General features: G+C 41.9%; 1 protein-coding gene across 7 annotated transcripts in view; it reads right to left on the minus strand.

The window, feature by feature from the left end:
* Positions 1-13,966, minus strand: part of COA1 (cytochrome c oxidase assembly factor 1) — an 813,838-nt gene extending 799,872 nt beyond the window's left edge. For 3 of the 7 annotated variants that reach the window (XM_069613311.1, XM_069613319.1, XM_069613316.1), the window contains exon 1: positions 13,868-13,966. The gene's annotated coding sequence lies outside the window, so the exon portion shown is untranslated. Of the gene's footprint in view, positions 1-5,433; positions 5,635-13,757 lie in introns of all 7 variants that reach the window. The other 4 variants (XM_069613315.1, XM_069613310.1, XM_069613312.1 and 1 more) reach the window with 3 other exon arrangements.
* Positions 13,967-14,281: the final 315 nt, after the last annotated feature.

A 14,281-nucleotide genomic window follows, 5' to 3' on the forward strand; every position in this document is an offset into this window, starting at 1 on the left:
GTTCCCACAATTCAGTGTTGTTGTGTCACTCTCAGGTCCACCGGGCGCTGGGGCGACAGCTTCAACAGGCTGTGTTATGTTGCAGCACGTGGAATTATATTTCAGATGGATTGTCTTCACCCAAGTTTTCCTTCTGCGCACAATTAACCATGCACCATCAGCATGTTTCAAAGGGTCACACAGTACACAATAATGTTACTTCTTTTCCTCCATGCGTTGGCCTGCCAGGTCATATGTAGATTTTCACAAAGTTAGGGTATGTCCTTGCTATGATAAATCATGCACTCACATGCATCAGCCGCCAATTTATTTCCATTACCCTCTCCTTGCCTCATCGGGAGGGACGGTGGCGCTCCACTTCCTAGATTACCCCCAGTCCTCTTTCAATCCGCCGGGTCCTTCATATGTGGCTGCGATATGCCACTGTTCCAGTGCAGGACTCCCCCAGGTCGTAGTGTCAGGATGCAGTATGTCAGAGGGTCTGCTAGCACTCTATGCTACATACGGCACTATGCCATGTCCTTGTGCATCCACCAGCCTGCACTGTAAAAGCATTTTACTGGTTGCAGCTCCGCTTCGTTAGGTGGTCTGCCAGGGGTCACGCTCCGGTGTGCACAGCACGTAGCACCCGTCCCAGGAGCACACGGCCGCGGGCTGACATCAGATGTGTGTGGCAGCGGCAGCCCACTGTTGTACAGGGTCAGCCGCTGCTCTCCGCCTCCTAGTTCACACACGACGGGCGCAGCTCCTGCGTTCGGTATTCCGCTGCGTATAACTTTAGATCATCGGGCTCGGACACCCGATGCGCTTCTCCGGTGCAGTACTGTCCACAGCTGCACCGGCAAAGAAGACACGCTGTTAGCAGCAGCGAGCAGCAATGAATGTCCTTTTGTGTATTTACTTCCGCAGCGTGTTACTGTAGCCATCCGACAGAGACGGCAATTCCATTATGAGGACGCACCTCACAGGATCCCTTTGTTCTCAGATGCCGCCGCCATTTTGATGTTTCTCTCGCGGCTGCTCTCAAGGATACAATGTATCCGTCTGGCTGCTCCTCGGCCTCGAGCGTGCTGCCAGCCCGCTCATGCTCTGCCAGAAGCCTTCCCACGCCTTTCTATGTATTTTGCAGCTGGAATCAAGTAAAATAAAGTGCGTTTGCAGACGGATCTGGTCGCCGGATCACGGGGCACACAGGGATCGCAGCCTATTCCATGGCTGCCCAAGGCACACCCCTCTGTAAGTCGTGGTTCTGTGGCAGGAGTCCTCGTATCATCTCAAAGGAGGTTGGGTGGTTCTTCTCATACTGTATCGCACCTGTGTGCTTTCCCCTAACTCTGGCTGCAGTATCCTGTTTTTCCCATCCAGTTCCTAGAGGACTCCCAGATTATCTGGATCACGTCGATCTAATGTGTCATCACTCTCTTTATCATGTTCTCTTTTCAGTTTCTTGAACCACAAAATGCTTCTGGTTTTGTGGGCGGCCCTTGTAATACAGTTATCATAGTCCCTCTTTTATCCATCGCCTTACAGGCAACATTTTCAAAAGGCTTGCAGAATGCTCCTTACCCCCAGATGTTGTTCCTTAATCAACAGTCTCCTAGTTGTATGATGAATCACAGCTTCTCCAACTCATGTTCTTGCGGTCATTGAATTGTATTCTTTCCATTTAAATCTTTGACAATGCAGGTAGGGACTGACTCCAGCTGGCATGTCCAGGAATGATTGCAGTAGCAGGGCAGCCAAAGACCATAGTGGCAGGGGAACGGCTAGTTGACAAAAGAGAAGTTAGACGTTATGCTCTCAAAAACTGATACAAAGCATTTTCTGGATCCCGTGATATGTATAGTTTTCTTTAGAGTTCTCATGAATATGTCATCCTCGCCATTGGGATGGGGTCATGAAGCTGTTAATTTCTGATGTCAGAGTCCTAATCTTCTTAAATGTGCCTATCTTTCTTGCCCTTTAAATAGTGGACCATTATCAGTCCTAATGGTCTTTGGGATGCCATGTATGGCTACGATTTTCTCCAATTTAAGCAGCACTATGACAGCAGTGAGAAACAGAATTATCTACACTACACGATATCTGCAGTGTTCATCCTTTAGAACCATCAGATGATCCCCATTTGGGAAACTACAAAGGTCTGCGTTTGTCAGTTCCCACAGAATTTCACCTAGCGGCTGTGCAATTGTGGGTTTTGGTGAATCACTGACACCCAAGATCTGGCACACTAGACATTCCTTCACAGTCAGTTTGACCATTGCATCAATTGCAGGAAGCCATGTCTTTTCCCTAATTCTAGCTTTCGTTTTCACAAATCTTTGATGACCGACATGGGCAGGCTTCATGGCTTAGGTTCTCAATATTTGAGGTATTATGATCTAGTAAGCTTTTTTTTTTTTTTTTTTTTATTGGTTTATAAAAAACCTTTAAAAACAAGCATGACACAAGTCCTCCATTTCCACGTTCAGAAACATACATGAGATCACGTTTCAAGATACAGACATGAGAAAGCAGGAGTCCACAGCAAGGGCCAAGGAAACCTTGACATATGACACCGGTTGAGCTTTATCTGATAACAAGCCGTGCAAGCCTGTACCGTCAACCTTCCTCTTCGGTATTCATCGAATCAAGGATCTCTTCAATTTCCTGCAAAAACACGGTTAGAACCCTTGTCAGTTTTGTGTTGGAACCAGAAAACATCAGCTGCCACCATTCTTCTGCATTCATTAATGCGTGCTCAGAAACTATTTGTCCCATATGTTTAGTTCTTTGTGGTTTGAAGAATGGGCAGAATAAGACAAGGTGTTTAAGTGATTCGTCGCAGATTTTGCAATACCTACATACGGTGTTCGAAGCAACTTTTCCTATCCAGTTCTTTGTCCGATCTTTAGTTCTGAATAGGTTTAGGCGAAATCTCATGTATGTGGCCCTTTTTGCGTTGTCCGGGAACAAGACTACGTAGTTTTGTAGTGTGTTAAATGCTCGTGCCTCAGCTGGGGCATCCTTCATTGCTTTAGTCTTTCTTCTGTCTTCACTAGTTTGAATCCAGTCTGCTTCCCAGATCTTTTTCTTCACCAGTTTTGGATTGGCCTGAAGAGTTTTAATATTCGTTCCATGAGTGGTTAACAATTCTTGGCATCTTTTGTACCACCGGGCTAGGAGACAGTCTGGCTTGGCATTGCCAGGATTGCTTAATATTTTAAATTGAGGTGCTATTACAGGCATCACAGTTTTCCTGAATAAGGCCAAGGTATTCCACATGATCCGAGCTTCAAGCGAGATCATGCCTAACTCGTAGCGTATGCAGGATGTCGGAGTGCTGTTCGGAAGATGTAGAATTTTTACCCAAAAAATGTGTTCTAGTGTTGACCAGAATTCAGCCGTAAGCTTTTTAAACCGATAACTCTATGTTCATGAGAGCTCCTTTGCTTTCAGGGCTAATGAGCGTTTGGTGGTGTTTTCTGTTAGAATGTTCCGACTTCTTCCTGTTCTGTGTGCTTTTATGACCACCAGAATGAAAAGATCTTCTCTGGTTGCCATCTACATTTCCTCAAGCCATTCAGCTATTGATCTGGCACTTGCCACCAGTAATTGGACATGTTCGGCTTGCTCAAATTGCATCTACTGTGGCGGATCTGGGATGTCACGTTAAATCGAACCATCAAATAAAGGCACAAATGGTTTATGGTCCATCACTACTACAAAGGGGTGTAGTGCAGAGAGCATGGTCCTGCTTATAGGGCCTGAGCCACACTATACTGTCTCTCACATATTCGTATAGAAGTGTACATGCAGAACCTTTTCATACCCAAGGCTCAAATGCTTTTCAAGGTAAAACCAATAAAAAAAACCAAGCTATTGGCTTTGTCAATGCTTGTTTCACTTCAGCAGGTAAGGTTTGGTGAATTACCTCGCGTCTGCAACTGGTAGAGATGCTTGTTCATTTTGCAGACCAGGCAAAAAAAACTGCAAAAACGGGCGATTAACACATGAGGCCAGCAAAGAGGATTTTGAAGTTTTAATTGTATTACATGACAAAACAAAACACAATTGGATGGGAGATAAGGTGGTGGTCAAATTGTGTTGCTGCTACTGGAATGATTGGGCTTCTGGTGGAAATCCATGGAGCGCTTAAGGCCCGATGATTCCGATATTGTGAAAAATGTAGTATGGAAAGCCAACATTCAGTTTCCAGCACCACCATTCTGATTGGTGGGGAGCTGCCATGTTTTCCATCAGCAAAATCTGCCAAAATCTTTTGTTGTGGGAGCAACATGTGCACCACTGTCACAGCAATGATTTCTGAAAAGGCTGTCACTTCTCTAATTTACAAAGGGTTTCTTGAGCTTTCTATAACTAAGAAAAACAGTGCCGCGACGTGTAAATGGCTTTCTTGTTAAAGGAAAACGTGCGCGATTTATGTTACGACACCACACATGTCATATTTCTACAACTTCCATGCAAATGCAGTGTTTGCCAAGAAGAATACTCTCACATTTCTGATGGTTACCAGGGCTGATGTCAGGCTGCAAATCAGACACATGTAAAAACCGAGGCATTCACGTCATTACAACACAGGCCACAAGATAAGGTGTGTACCAGGACTTTTTACGCATGAAAATCTTGCAAATACAACTGCTTTTTATTTTCCTGTGTACATTTACACACAAGTTTAGAGCAGAGGGCTGTGCAATGGTCAGGGTACTTGACAGAAAGCAGACCGCTTCTTTTGATTTTTTATCTACATGGATGTAATTTCAAGCCATAGATAAAAGCCTTTGAAAGAGAATGCATTTCACTGGAGCCTTTCAAAAAATGAAACTACACACTGTGATAAAAGGAAGGGTTTCATTCCATTCAGCTTCTGCTGTGTTGATGCTCATGGAGCAAACAGAAGCACTGTGCACATTTATTTTCCTAGCATTTTAGGATTGTATAATTAATAAAATGGAAAACTAAGTTGCAATTGAGAATTCATCTTTTGTAACAAATTATGCTTTTTTCCAGTGCAAGCAAACCAGTATTGCACAATTGTATTTTTCATAGTTCCTGTGCTGTGTGCATAATCATGCAGAGACAGATCATGTTTACACTTATAATTTAATGTAAACTCTCATTATGAAAACAGTGTGTAAAATTATGAGTATGCACGGTCTAGTTTACATCTGTTCAACCTTGCAGTCAATGGGGTACATTACTATAAATGATCAGTGACAGCAGAGTCTTTGCTCACGGGTGAGTGGTTGTCATTACACCAATCACAGGTGTTATAGTCTCTCAAATCTCCAAGGCTACAATTAAAAACATCCAAAACCAGACTCTCTAGGAAGTGCAAGCACCGTTCAAAAACAAACAAATGAAAATTACATTTGTAATTGAAATACAAATTCAGCAAAACCTGTCCCTGTGATAAACCAGATAGGCATTTACCTGTATGTAGCGCTTCATACATGGTTCGTCCAACAGCTAGGCAGTGTGATTATTATACCTCAGTCGATACTCAGTTTACCGACCTCTGAAGGATATTAGCCAATAAGATAGCTCAGCTGGTTCAGAGACTGTTGCTGCGATCTGTGCGTGATCTGTAGGCTGCAGGTTCGAATCCCGGCAAGGCCAACTCAGCCTTTCATCCTGCCAGGTCAATAAAGGAGTACCGACTTAGGTTTGGTGATAATTGCGATAAATAGGTTCTATGTACAGTGCTTTGCCAAAAGCGCTATATAAATAAACATTTGACCGTGAGACTAGGTGTAGAATTTAGCATGGAGTTCTTTTCTCTCTGCACTGTTGTATCATAACATTGGCATACCATTAGGTAGTAATAGCTCCAAGAAATTATGACTTTCATTAAACATGAAAAGACAATTCTGCTATCGAACCTCAAAACACACAATACAATTCATGTTTTGCTTTACGATGTAATTGGCTAGGTTTTTGTGTTTTCAACATTTAAATATATACAGGAGAGATCAAATGGCCAGACCTTAGAGAAATAATGAAAGGTGTATTCTGTCACAACGCAGAAAGCTGCCGCATAGTAATGATTTCCATACAGTTTTTGCACGCGTCGGCTGGGTGTCACATACATTTTACTCTCTTGCAAAGGAGGAAAGTAATTTTTACTCTCTTGAAATCACATTGTTTACTCTGAAAGTTTTAAAATGGGAATTCAAATACTCCATCCAATACCCCCACCTCAAAATCTTACCTGGGGCACTGATACAACACGTTTTCTTGTTCAGAATATGGTGCTTTTAGACTGATCATTGAGGGCCTGATTCAGAGCTTGTGATAAAAAGTGTGTGGAAATACAACATTCTCCCCTACAGTTTCCAGTACAATCATTCTGAGGTGGGTGGAAATACTGAAGGGGAGATGTTGTGCTTTCCAGCAGTAAAAGCGGCTAAAAAACACATTGTCGGGGAAACATGGACGCCAGTGACATTACGAGCATTTCTTAATACAACAGTGAAGCTGCGGTCTAGGAAATGCTATATTTATAAAAGGGGGGGGGGGGAAGTGTGCAGCGGGGTTTAACTGTGCCTTATTTTAACTCCTTTTTTCGCCTGCTAAACCAGTGCTGGTGGGAGGAGAATCCCCTGTATGTGGCTGCCCTGCATTCCTGATGGTGGATAGGGCTGCTGTCAAGCCATAAACCAGGCACATACAAAAGCAAAGTCTGAGTGTTTGCTGAGTGTTTGGAATTGCCTGGCTGCCTCCTTGTTTGCTGCCCCTTGGAGCCCTTTGCTGATTTTGGAGTCTGTCTTCACTTGCTGCTACCTTCAGCTCTCCTCAGCCTTAAAAACACACTTCCGGATGCAGAGCGTCGCAGAGCGTTTGCTGAGTGTTCGCTAAAGTGGGCGCTCTAGCAGTGAGAAAAAGAGAAATCATTATATGATTGCTAAACGTCCTGTTATGAATTTGAACTCAGCCATAATTGGACAGCAGTTGCAACAGCGTACGAGGAGCCAGGTACGTTTGAATGACTCTAATGTCAATGTCAAATCCAATGTTAAATCACATTCTTGAACTACATCTATATCACAAAACACCTCTTATAAAAAAGAGTTTTGTCACCAACAATTCTACCGTATATTGCAGAATGTATGGAACGACCATCAAATAGAATCAGAGAACCAAACTCTGCTTCCGCATGCGTAAGCTGCGAGGATTCAGTTCCATTACGTTTGCTGCCTACCCCCGCACCCCTGCCACGGGCCCTGTCTCGGCACCTGCCGCACTCACGTGTTGTCTACCCTCGAGCTTGGACCCAGAGACGGTGTGCGTTGGAGTGGCTTTAGCGGTTGTGTCTGCGGCTGAACACACGGAAGACAGGGGGGTGTGTCCGTCATTCGTCCTGAACAAGGAACCAGCCGGAAAGGTCGCGGAGAGCAGCAAAAAAGAAATGGGACAAATTCCTGATGCTACTCTAGGTAGCACCACACGCGGCTCGTGTATCAGCACAGCACCAGAAGGAAAAACCCAAAAGAAGTGTGCCACAAAGAGGAGCTTTTCGAGCTCTGACATTGGGACATTGAAATGGCACTTCAAAGCAAAAGCGCCCCCCAACGCTATACGTTCACATCAGAAAAATCTCTCAAAAAGTGGGAAGACCTTGAGTGAAAGCATAAGTATAGCACTGCCTGAAGTTACCGATGAGGACCTTTTGGCCAGTCTCCCAGCCATTAGAGAAATAGAGGTCTTAAAAACCGTGGACAAATGAGAATGAACTAACACTGACACAAATTAATGTTTGTTTAGAAAGGCTGCTTGCTCTACAAGAAGTGGAAAGTTGGGCCCAAAGCGACCAAGATTGCAGCGTACATGCACCAATCAAACGGGAGCAGTTTGCCAAACAACTGACGCCAACGCACATGAAGGAAATGCAAACTATGGTGTCCGTAAGAACTTTACATACAAGGAAAATACTAGTCAGCCGATAGCTGAGTTTTCACAGGTTTTGGAACCACTAAAAATGATAAAAATCTCTAGTATAGCGGTAAGACAGAATAACCAAAACACGAAACATGCACATGGCAGACTATCCACTGAAGTCACCGGAACAGCTCTAAATAATAATCTTGAACAAATAAGACGATGATACTCCCAACTTTTCAACTGCAGGAAAATCTGTGAATCTGGAGGTATCAACAGATGACAGTGAGAGTTCACGGTGGGAACAAGCCGAAAGACGCAATTTCAGACAGCCGCCTATCTATAGATGGATCAACAGAGCTAGAAATACAGCAATAGATCCGGCTGAGCAAACCAGGACAAGACAGATGCAAGAAGCCATCTCTTCCGCTGTGACGATAACCTTGGCACCATTTCTCAAATCATCTGAAAATTTGAGGGATAATTATACATATCAGACCTATGTGGAATCAGTTATGGAGGCGTTAAGAGAAAAAAAGAGGCAGAGGAAAAGAAATGGAAGGATTAATCCTTAAATCCCTCATTGATCTAATGCAAGATACCAAATCCCATAAGCAGATCTTTCTAGAGGGAGTCAGAGAAATTGTCTCATGCACTAAAAACAATCAAACCAAAGTCATCACAATCCCCTCAAAAATGGCCGCAAAGAAAGTAGACAATGGAAAGTACTTGTCAGACTGACCAAGAAAAAGCAAACCGTACACGATTGTCGGAACATTCAATACAAGAAGTCGTTGACCTGAGAAGCATCCCCTCTACTAGTTATGCTTTGATGACGATGCCAATTCAAAGTAACGACAGTGCGGTCGACCACGAAGAAGAAAGCCATGCAGCAATTTTAGAGGCCTCCGGTACGAAACAACAAAAGGAAGAAACAATCAATGAATTTAGTTTGAGCAATCCATTTTCTATATTTGATCTTAAGAGCTAAAATGCAAAAAGCAATAAAACATGCAGTGGTAAACATGTGCAAGACAAGAAATTTGAGAAAACAAGACTCAAAGAGATTTTGTGCATCCCGAAATTTCTTTCGGAAAATCATTTTGCCTTTAACAGTGAAGGATTGTAATTCTACACAAACCGCAAAAAAATAGTGATTGGAAACATAATCAAAAAAGTGCCAACTCAAAGCCCTACAAGGATACTGCATGCATTAGAAGATGAATCTAGCAAAATCGACGAAAGTATACATGAATTATTGAACCTGTCAGTATACGAAGATGAGGAGCAAACTGAATGTTCTGAGCCAGAGGAGAGGATAATACATGGCTTTAACAAATATGAATTAAGAAAAGAGGCTATATCACAAAATCTAGAACATGAGGATTATACAAGCTCCTTGTAGTTGAGTGAAAAAAGAGCCAACTTTACATCTAAAGCCCCTTTTGAGATCTTACCTCGCGCATCTATAATGAAATCTCTCCTTATGAAACCAAAATTGGAAACCAGACAAAAAAGACCAAACCTTCAAGCAAACTCAAAAACGAATTTAGAGAGAAAGCCAGGATAGAATGTCAAAAAAATCAAGAAAATGAAACTAGAACAAATAACGAACATTTGGTTAACATACTAACCTTGGAATTAACTTTCAGAGCACCAGACAGTCTCATATTAAATAGGTCTACTATTAAGAAGTTATTACAACATATTCCACAACTGAGAGTTATACTGTCTGATGATCTAAAGACCGTAGGTTTTCTGAATGAAAACAGAAATGATTCCGTGGCATTGACTGTAAACTCCTCAGGCCTGGCCGATATAATGATCGAAGCAGACAAGGATTTTCAATACCTCAGTTTTGACATTAAAAAAAGGAAAATGCAAGGTCAAAACCAACCGCAGGGGCTGAGAGGCGATAACGCTACAACTTCAGAGTGGACACCTGGACAAGCGGAGACAGATAAAATGCTGTATGAGAACAGACCATTAGCATCGTTTCAGAAAATAGAACCAATACAACTAAAGAAAACAAACACCTCAAAATGCTGCTTAAAGAGAAAGATCTTCTAAATAAAATCCAGATTACTATCAAGGGTAGACCACATTGTGAAGCACAGAATGGAGTGAAAGCGAAAATTATTGAAGATACTGCTCCATGGAGCCGGGTGACAGGAACGTTAGCGACAAAAACCCAAAAATAGGATGCAAACCAACTAACAACAACAAGCTGGAAAATAGGGAGTTGGAACACACGGGGTTTCCAGCATCTCTTTAACGAAAAACAAAAAGCGATAAGTAATGGAAATTATATGCATCCAAGAATCTTGATCAAAGGAGCCTCCAATGTTAGATGGATATACTGTACTGTTAAACCCGGCCAAGGGAGGACAGTATGGTCGTCCCTCATCAGGACTTCTAACACTGGTCAAAAATGGGTTAGATATGATGGTGATTGATAACATAAACATAAACCCATATATTACGAACAAGTCTTTCACCAGCAAACTGTGATCTTCTCCTTGTATTGAACACATACTATAACACTATGAGTATAGAGGGTGATAGCTTCCTTGATCTAGTAACTGACTGGATAAATCAGATAGTAGAGAGACATCAGGATATTGAAATAATAATCTGCGGAGACCTCAATGCGACATGCTTAAAAAAAAAACTGGAACAAGGCAATGACAAAGCCATGCCATAATACCAGAAAAATACCGGGGGAAAATATGGAACAGCGGGCCATATATAGATTAAATGGTAACATCATTGGTGACATGCCTCCTGCTCCAACGTAGTCGAACGGTCAAACTAAAGCAACACTTGATTATATCTTCGTTTCAGAACACTTACTGCCAAAAAATGTGCATCTGAATGTTATGAATGATCCTCACAGCGATCATAACCCGGTTATTGACATGATAGCGAAACGAAGAAAGACAAAACAAACCTGCTACATGGGAGAGATAGAACTAGAGAATGGACGGAACCGTCTAAGGATAAAACCGAAAGATATTCCAACACTCATAAAAGGCCTGAAAAGTGGCAACTTTACAATCCGAACTCAGTAGAATACTATCAAATGTTAATGGGTTTTGAAGAAATCTACACGCCAATTTTCAAATCCACAATTCAAACCAATTAGTGTATTCAATACCGAGGTAGCCAAAAATAAAAAAGCAGCTAAGGAAAGATCTATGTGTCTTGAAAACATCAAAACAACTGAACAAAACAGAATAAGCAAAAGAAAATAATATAAGAATTGGCAAAAGTCATATAAAACATTACTACTTCAAAGAGATGCCGAACACATGATGAGAGCATTGGGTACCTCAAATAGTAGAAACCCATGGCAACTAGTAAACGAAAGAAATGGCAATAAAAACACGTGCCTTATAAACCCTATTGCAGAAAGTAAGTGGATAAATCACTTAAAAAACGTATTCGATGATGGGGAAAGTATTCATGACCAAATTGATGAAGATCAAAATGCAGCAGAGCCTTGGAACTGAGAGTTCAAACAAGAAGATATTAAGATCCTTACTAATAAAGCAAGTACATCAAGAACAGCAGGGCCCGATGGCCTTTCCAACGCAGTTATAAAAGCAAATCCGGAAAAGTGGTCGGAATACTGTGAGATGCTATTTCAAAGAATAGCGAAACCAGGCAGAATACCTAAATCATGAAAAGAAGTGATTATAGTCCCCATTTTTAAAAAGGGAGACAGGTTGCAACCAGCAAGCTGCTGACCAATCGCGTTGCTCGATTGTGTTGGAAACATTTTTTTGCTAGTCTTTTGCTAAATCGGTTGAAGTCTTGTATTAAGGAAACTAAATCTTATGACACTCCACAGTCAGGATTTATGAACAAGTCAACTGTAGCCTGAATCTATTCTTATTAGGCCTTTTGAAAAAAAAGAGCTCTAAGCAATACGCAAAAAATGTACATGGCCAACATTGACCTCCAGCAGGCCTTTGACAGCATAGATCGAAGCCTACTATGGAGAGAATTAGAGTTTAAGGGATGTTCGACTGACCTATTAAAAGCTATAAAAGAGCTCTATCTTTGTACGTCTGTGCAAGTGAAACTGGATCAACGTGGAAATCGCTCAAGTAAAATCAAGACAAAAAAAGGCTTAAAGCAGGGGTGCCCTCTAGCTGCTACCTTATTTAGTTTCCACATAGAAGACATAAAGACGATACCCGAATATAAGCTCTCTTTTCCTTTGAAAATAAATGGCAACGAGGTTGGCAGACTTCTTTATGCTGATGACCTGATCTTGTTAGATCAGACAAAGATTGGCCTGAAGAGGTGCTTAAATAAGCTGAGAAAGTATGTATCTAACAAACATCTGAAAACAAACACTGCAAAATCTGACATTATGGTGCTCGGTGATAACAGATGGAAGAAGAACAAAAAAGAATCTTGGCACCTGAATGGAAACAAATGAGAACCAGTTAAAGAAATGAAATACTTGGGTGTTCTGCTGAGCTAATGGAAAAGCAAAAGAGCCTGGACAGAATCCCTGAAAATGAAAGTGAAAAGACTCACTGTGCAAGGGAAAGCCATAGATAGAAGGTATGGAAAATTTTCTTTACAACCAATCATTGTCTTCTACAAACAGAAAGTGTCTGCGGCACTCATATTTGGAGGCGAGTCTTGCCGAGAAATAAAACCTGAGTTTTGGAATATTTCAGAAGGCAACTTTTGGAAAACAATCATATATCTACCTAAATCTATCCCAATGCGGTTCTCTGACAAGAACTAGGGTTGATCTCCCTTAATGCACAAGTCACACGGAACAAGCTTATGCTGTACAGAAAGGCAACACCTAGCAATTGCCCTCTGCAATTTTAGGTTCTTGCGATGCATAAACCTGAAACAAAGAGAGGGTCTTAGAGGAATGGAAAATGTAATGCAAGTTAATCAAGTCCAATCTTGGTACCACCCCAGATACTCTAGCCAGAAACCCAGTGCTGGTAAAGAAGATCCTCAGGGCAGATGACTGGAGCAAAACTGAAGACGCAGGATCGAAATCTCAGGCACACACTCTCTTGAAAACCAACTGGGGAGTGATGAATACAATCCCAGGATACTTGATAAGATTCCCACATCATAAACAAATCTATAAAGATTCAGATTAAATGTTGTGCATAACAAAACCACGTTACAAAAACATGGAAGATATCAAGAAGACCCCGAGTGTCGCCTTTGTAATCTCGACAGTGAAACTTTAAAACACTTGATTCTATTCTGCCTGAAATTGAAAGACCTTAGGACCACCTATCTGTATGACCAAATGATAGATTTGTGTGGTCTAGAAGCCAAGAAATGGTGGGACTCGTCTATGAATGTCAAAACAAAAAAGGTAAACTTTGCAACAGTAAAGTTCTTGGAAACAGCATTACAGAAACTAGGAGGTAAAAAGTGAATTGATTTGTAATAGGTTGACCCGGTTGGACAATGAACATGACAAATAAAATGACATGTAAAGAGATGAGAAATTAGGTGTATTTTTGAAATGTGAAATTAAAGTATTGAAAAGTTGGTAATAAACTAAGTACACTATTTTTTTTAAAAAAAAAGAGGTTTTCATGTCTCTGCAACACATTCTTTCATTATCAGAATATGGTGTTTGTAAATGAAGTATTCTCCTTCAGGAAGAACACTGCCTTATGTTTGCAAACATAGCACCTGAGAATCGGTGCCCCTCATAATCGGTCCTAGTTAGTGCTCCAGATCACTGGAGATCGAAGGGGGAGGGTCTTGCGATTATCCGGTTCCACAGAAACGTGAGTCCACGTGCTGACGGGGACAACAGTAAGCCAATCGGAGTTTGCAGATTGGGAAGCCTGACACCGGTAATTAATCACCTTTACCTTTACGCTATGTTCACTCGTGTGACACACTGCTCCTTAGATGCAGCTTCTGTTTGTTATGCGGGACCTGCCTTCATGTCTGTCACTCCACTATCAACGGCATCAATCACCTGGTTCGGGCAGTGTCCTTCACTCGTTCCTGCAGTAGCACGGGTGCTCTATCTACTACATTACCCAGGAAGCTCCGTTTAAGCCCTAGCCTGTTCCAATCCCAGCCAGTACTGTGCTTTGTGGGTGGATGATTACTTTTCATTGGAGGAAAGGCTTAGCGGTGATGTTTGCCTCACGTGACTCCTGTTTCATTTCGATTCCTAGTGGGTACGTTTTACGCATAAAGGGGCGGGCACAGGACTGGTTTTACACCAATTACAAAGAAGTCTAGCAATAGCTTATTGCAAAGTCGGTAAATGCTGAATGGAAACTTGCGGCTGGCTGCATAGTTGGTTCTGTTGTGCGGCTCACAATCAAATGTAGTTTGCGGATTTACTAGCCAGGGGATTGTGAGAGTTTACAAACTGAGGTAG

Source organism: Ambystoma mexicanum, chromosome 5p, assembly GCF_040938575.1.
Source record: "Ambystoma mexicanum isolate Mex_15411 chromosome 5p, UKY_AmexF1_1, whole genome shotgun sequence".
NCBI lineage: Eukaryota > Metazoa > Chordata > Amphibia > Caudata > Ambystomatidae > Ambystoma > Ambystoma mexicanum.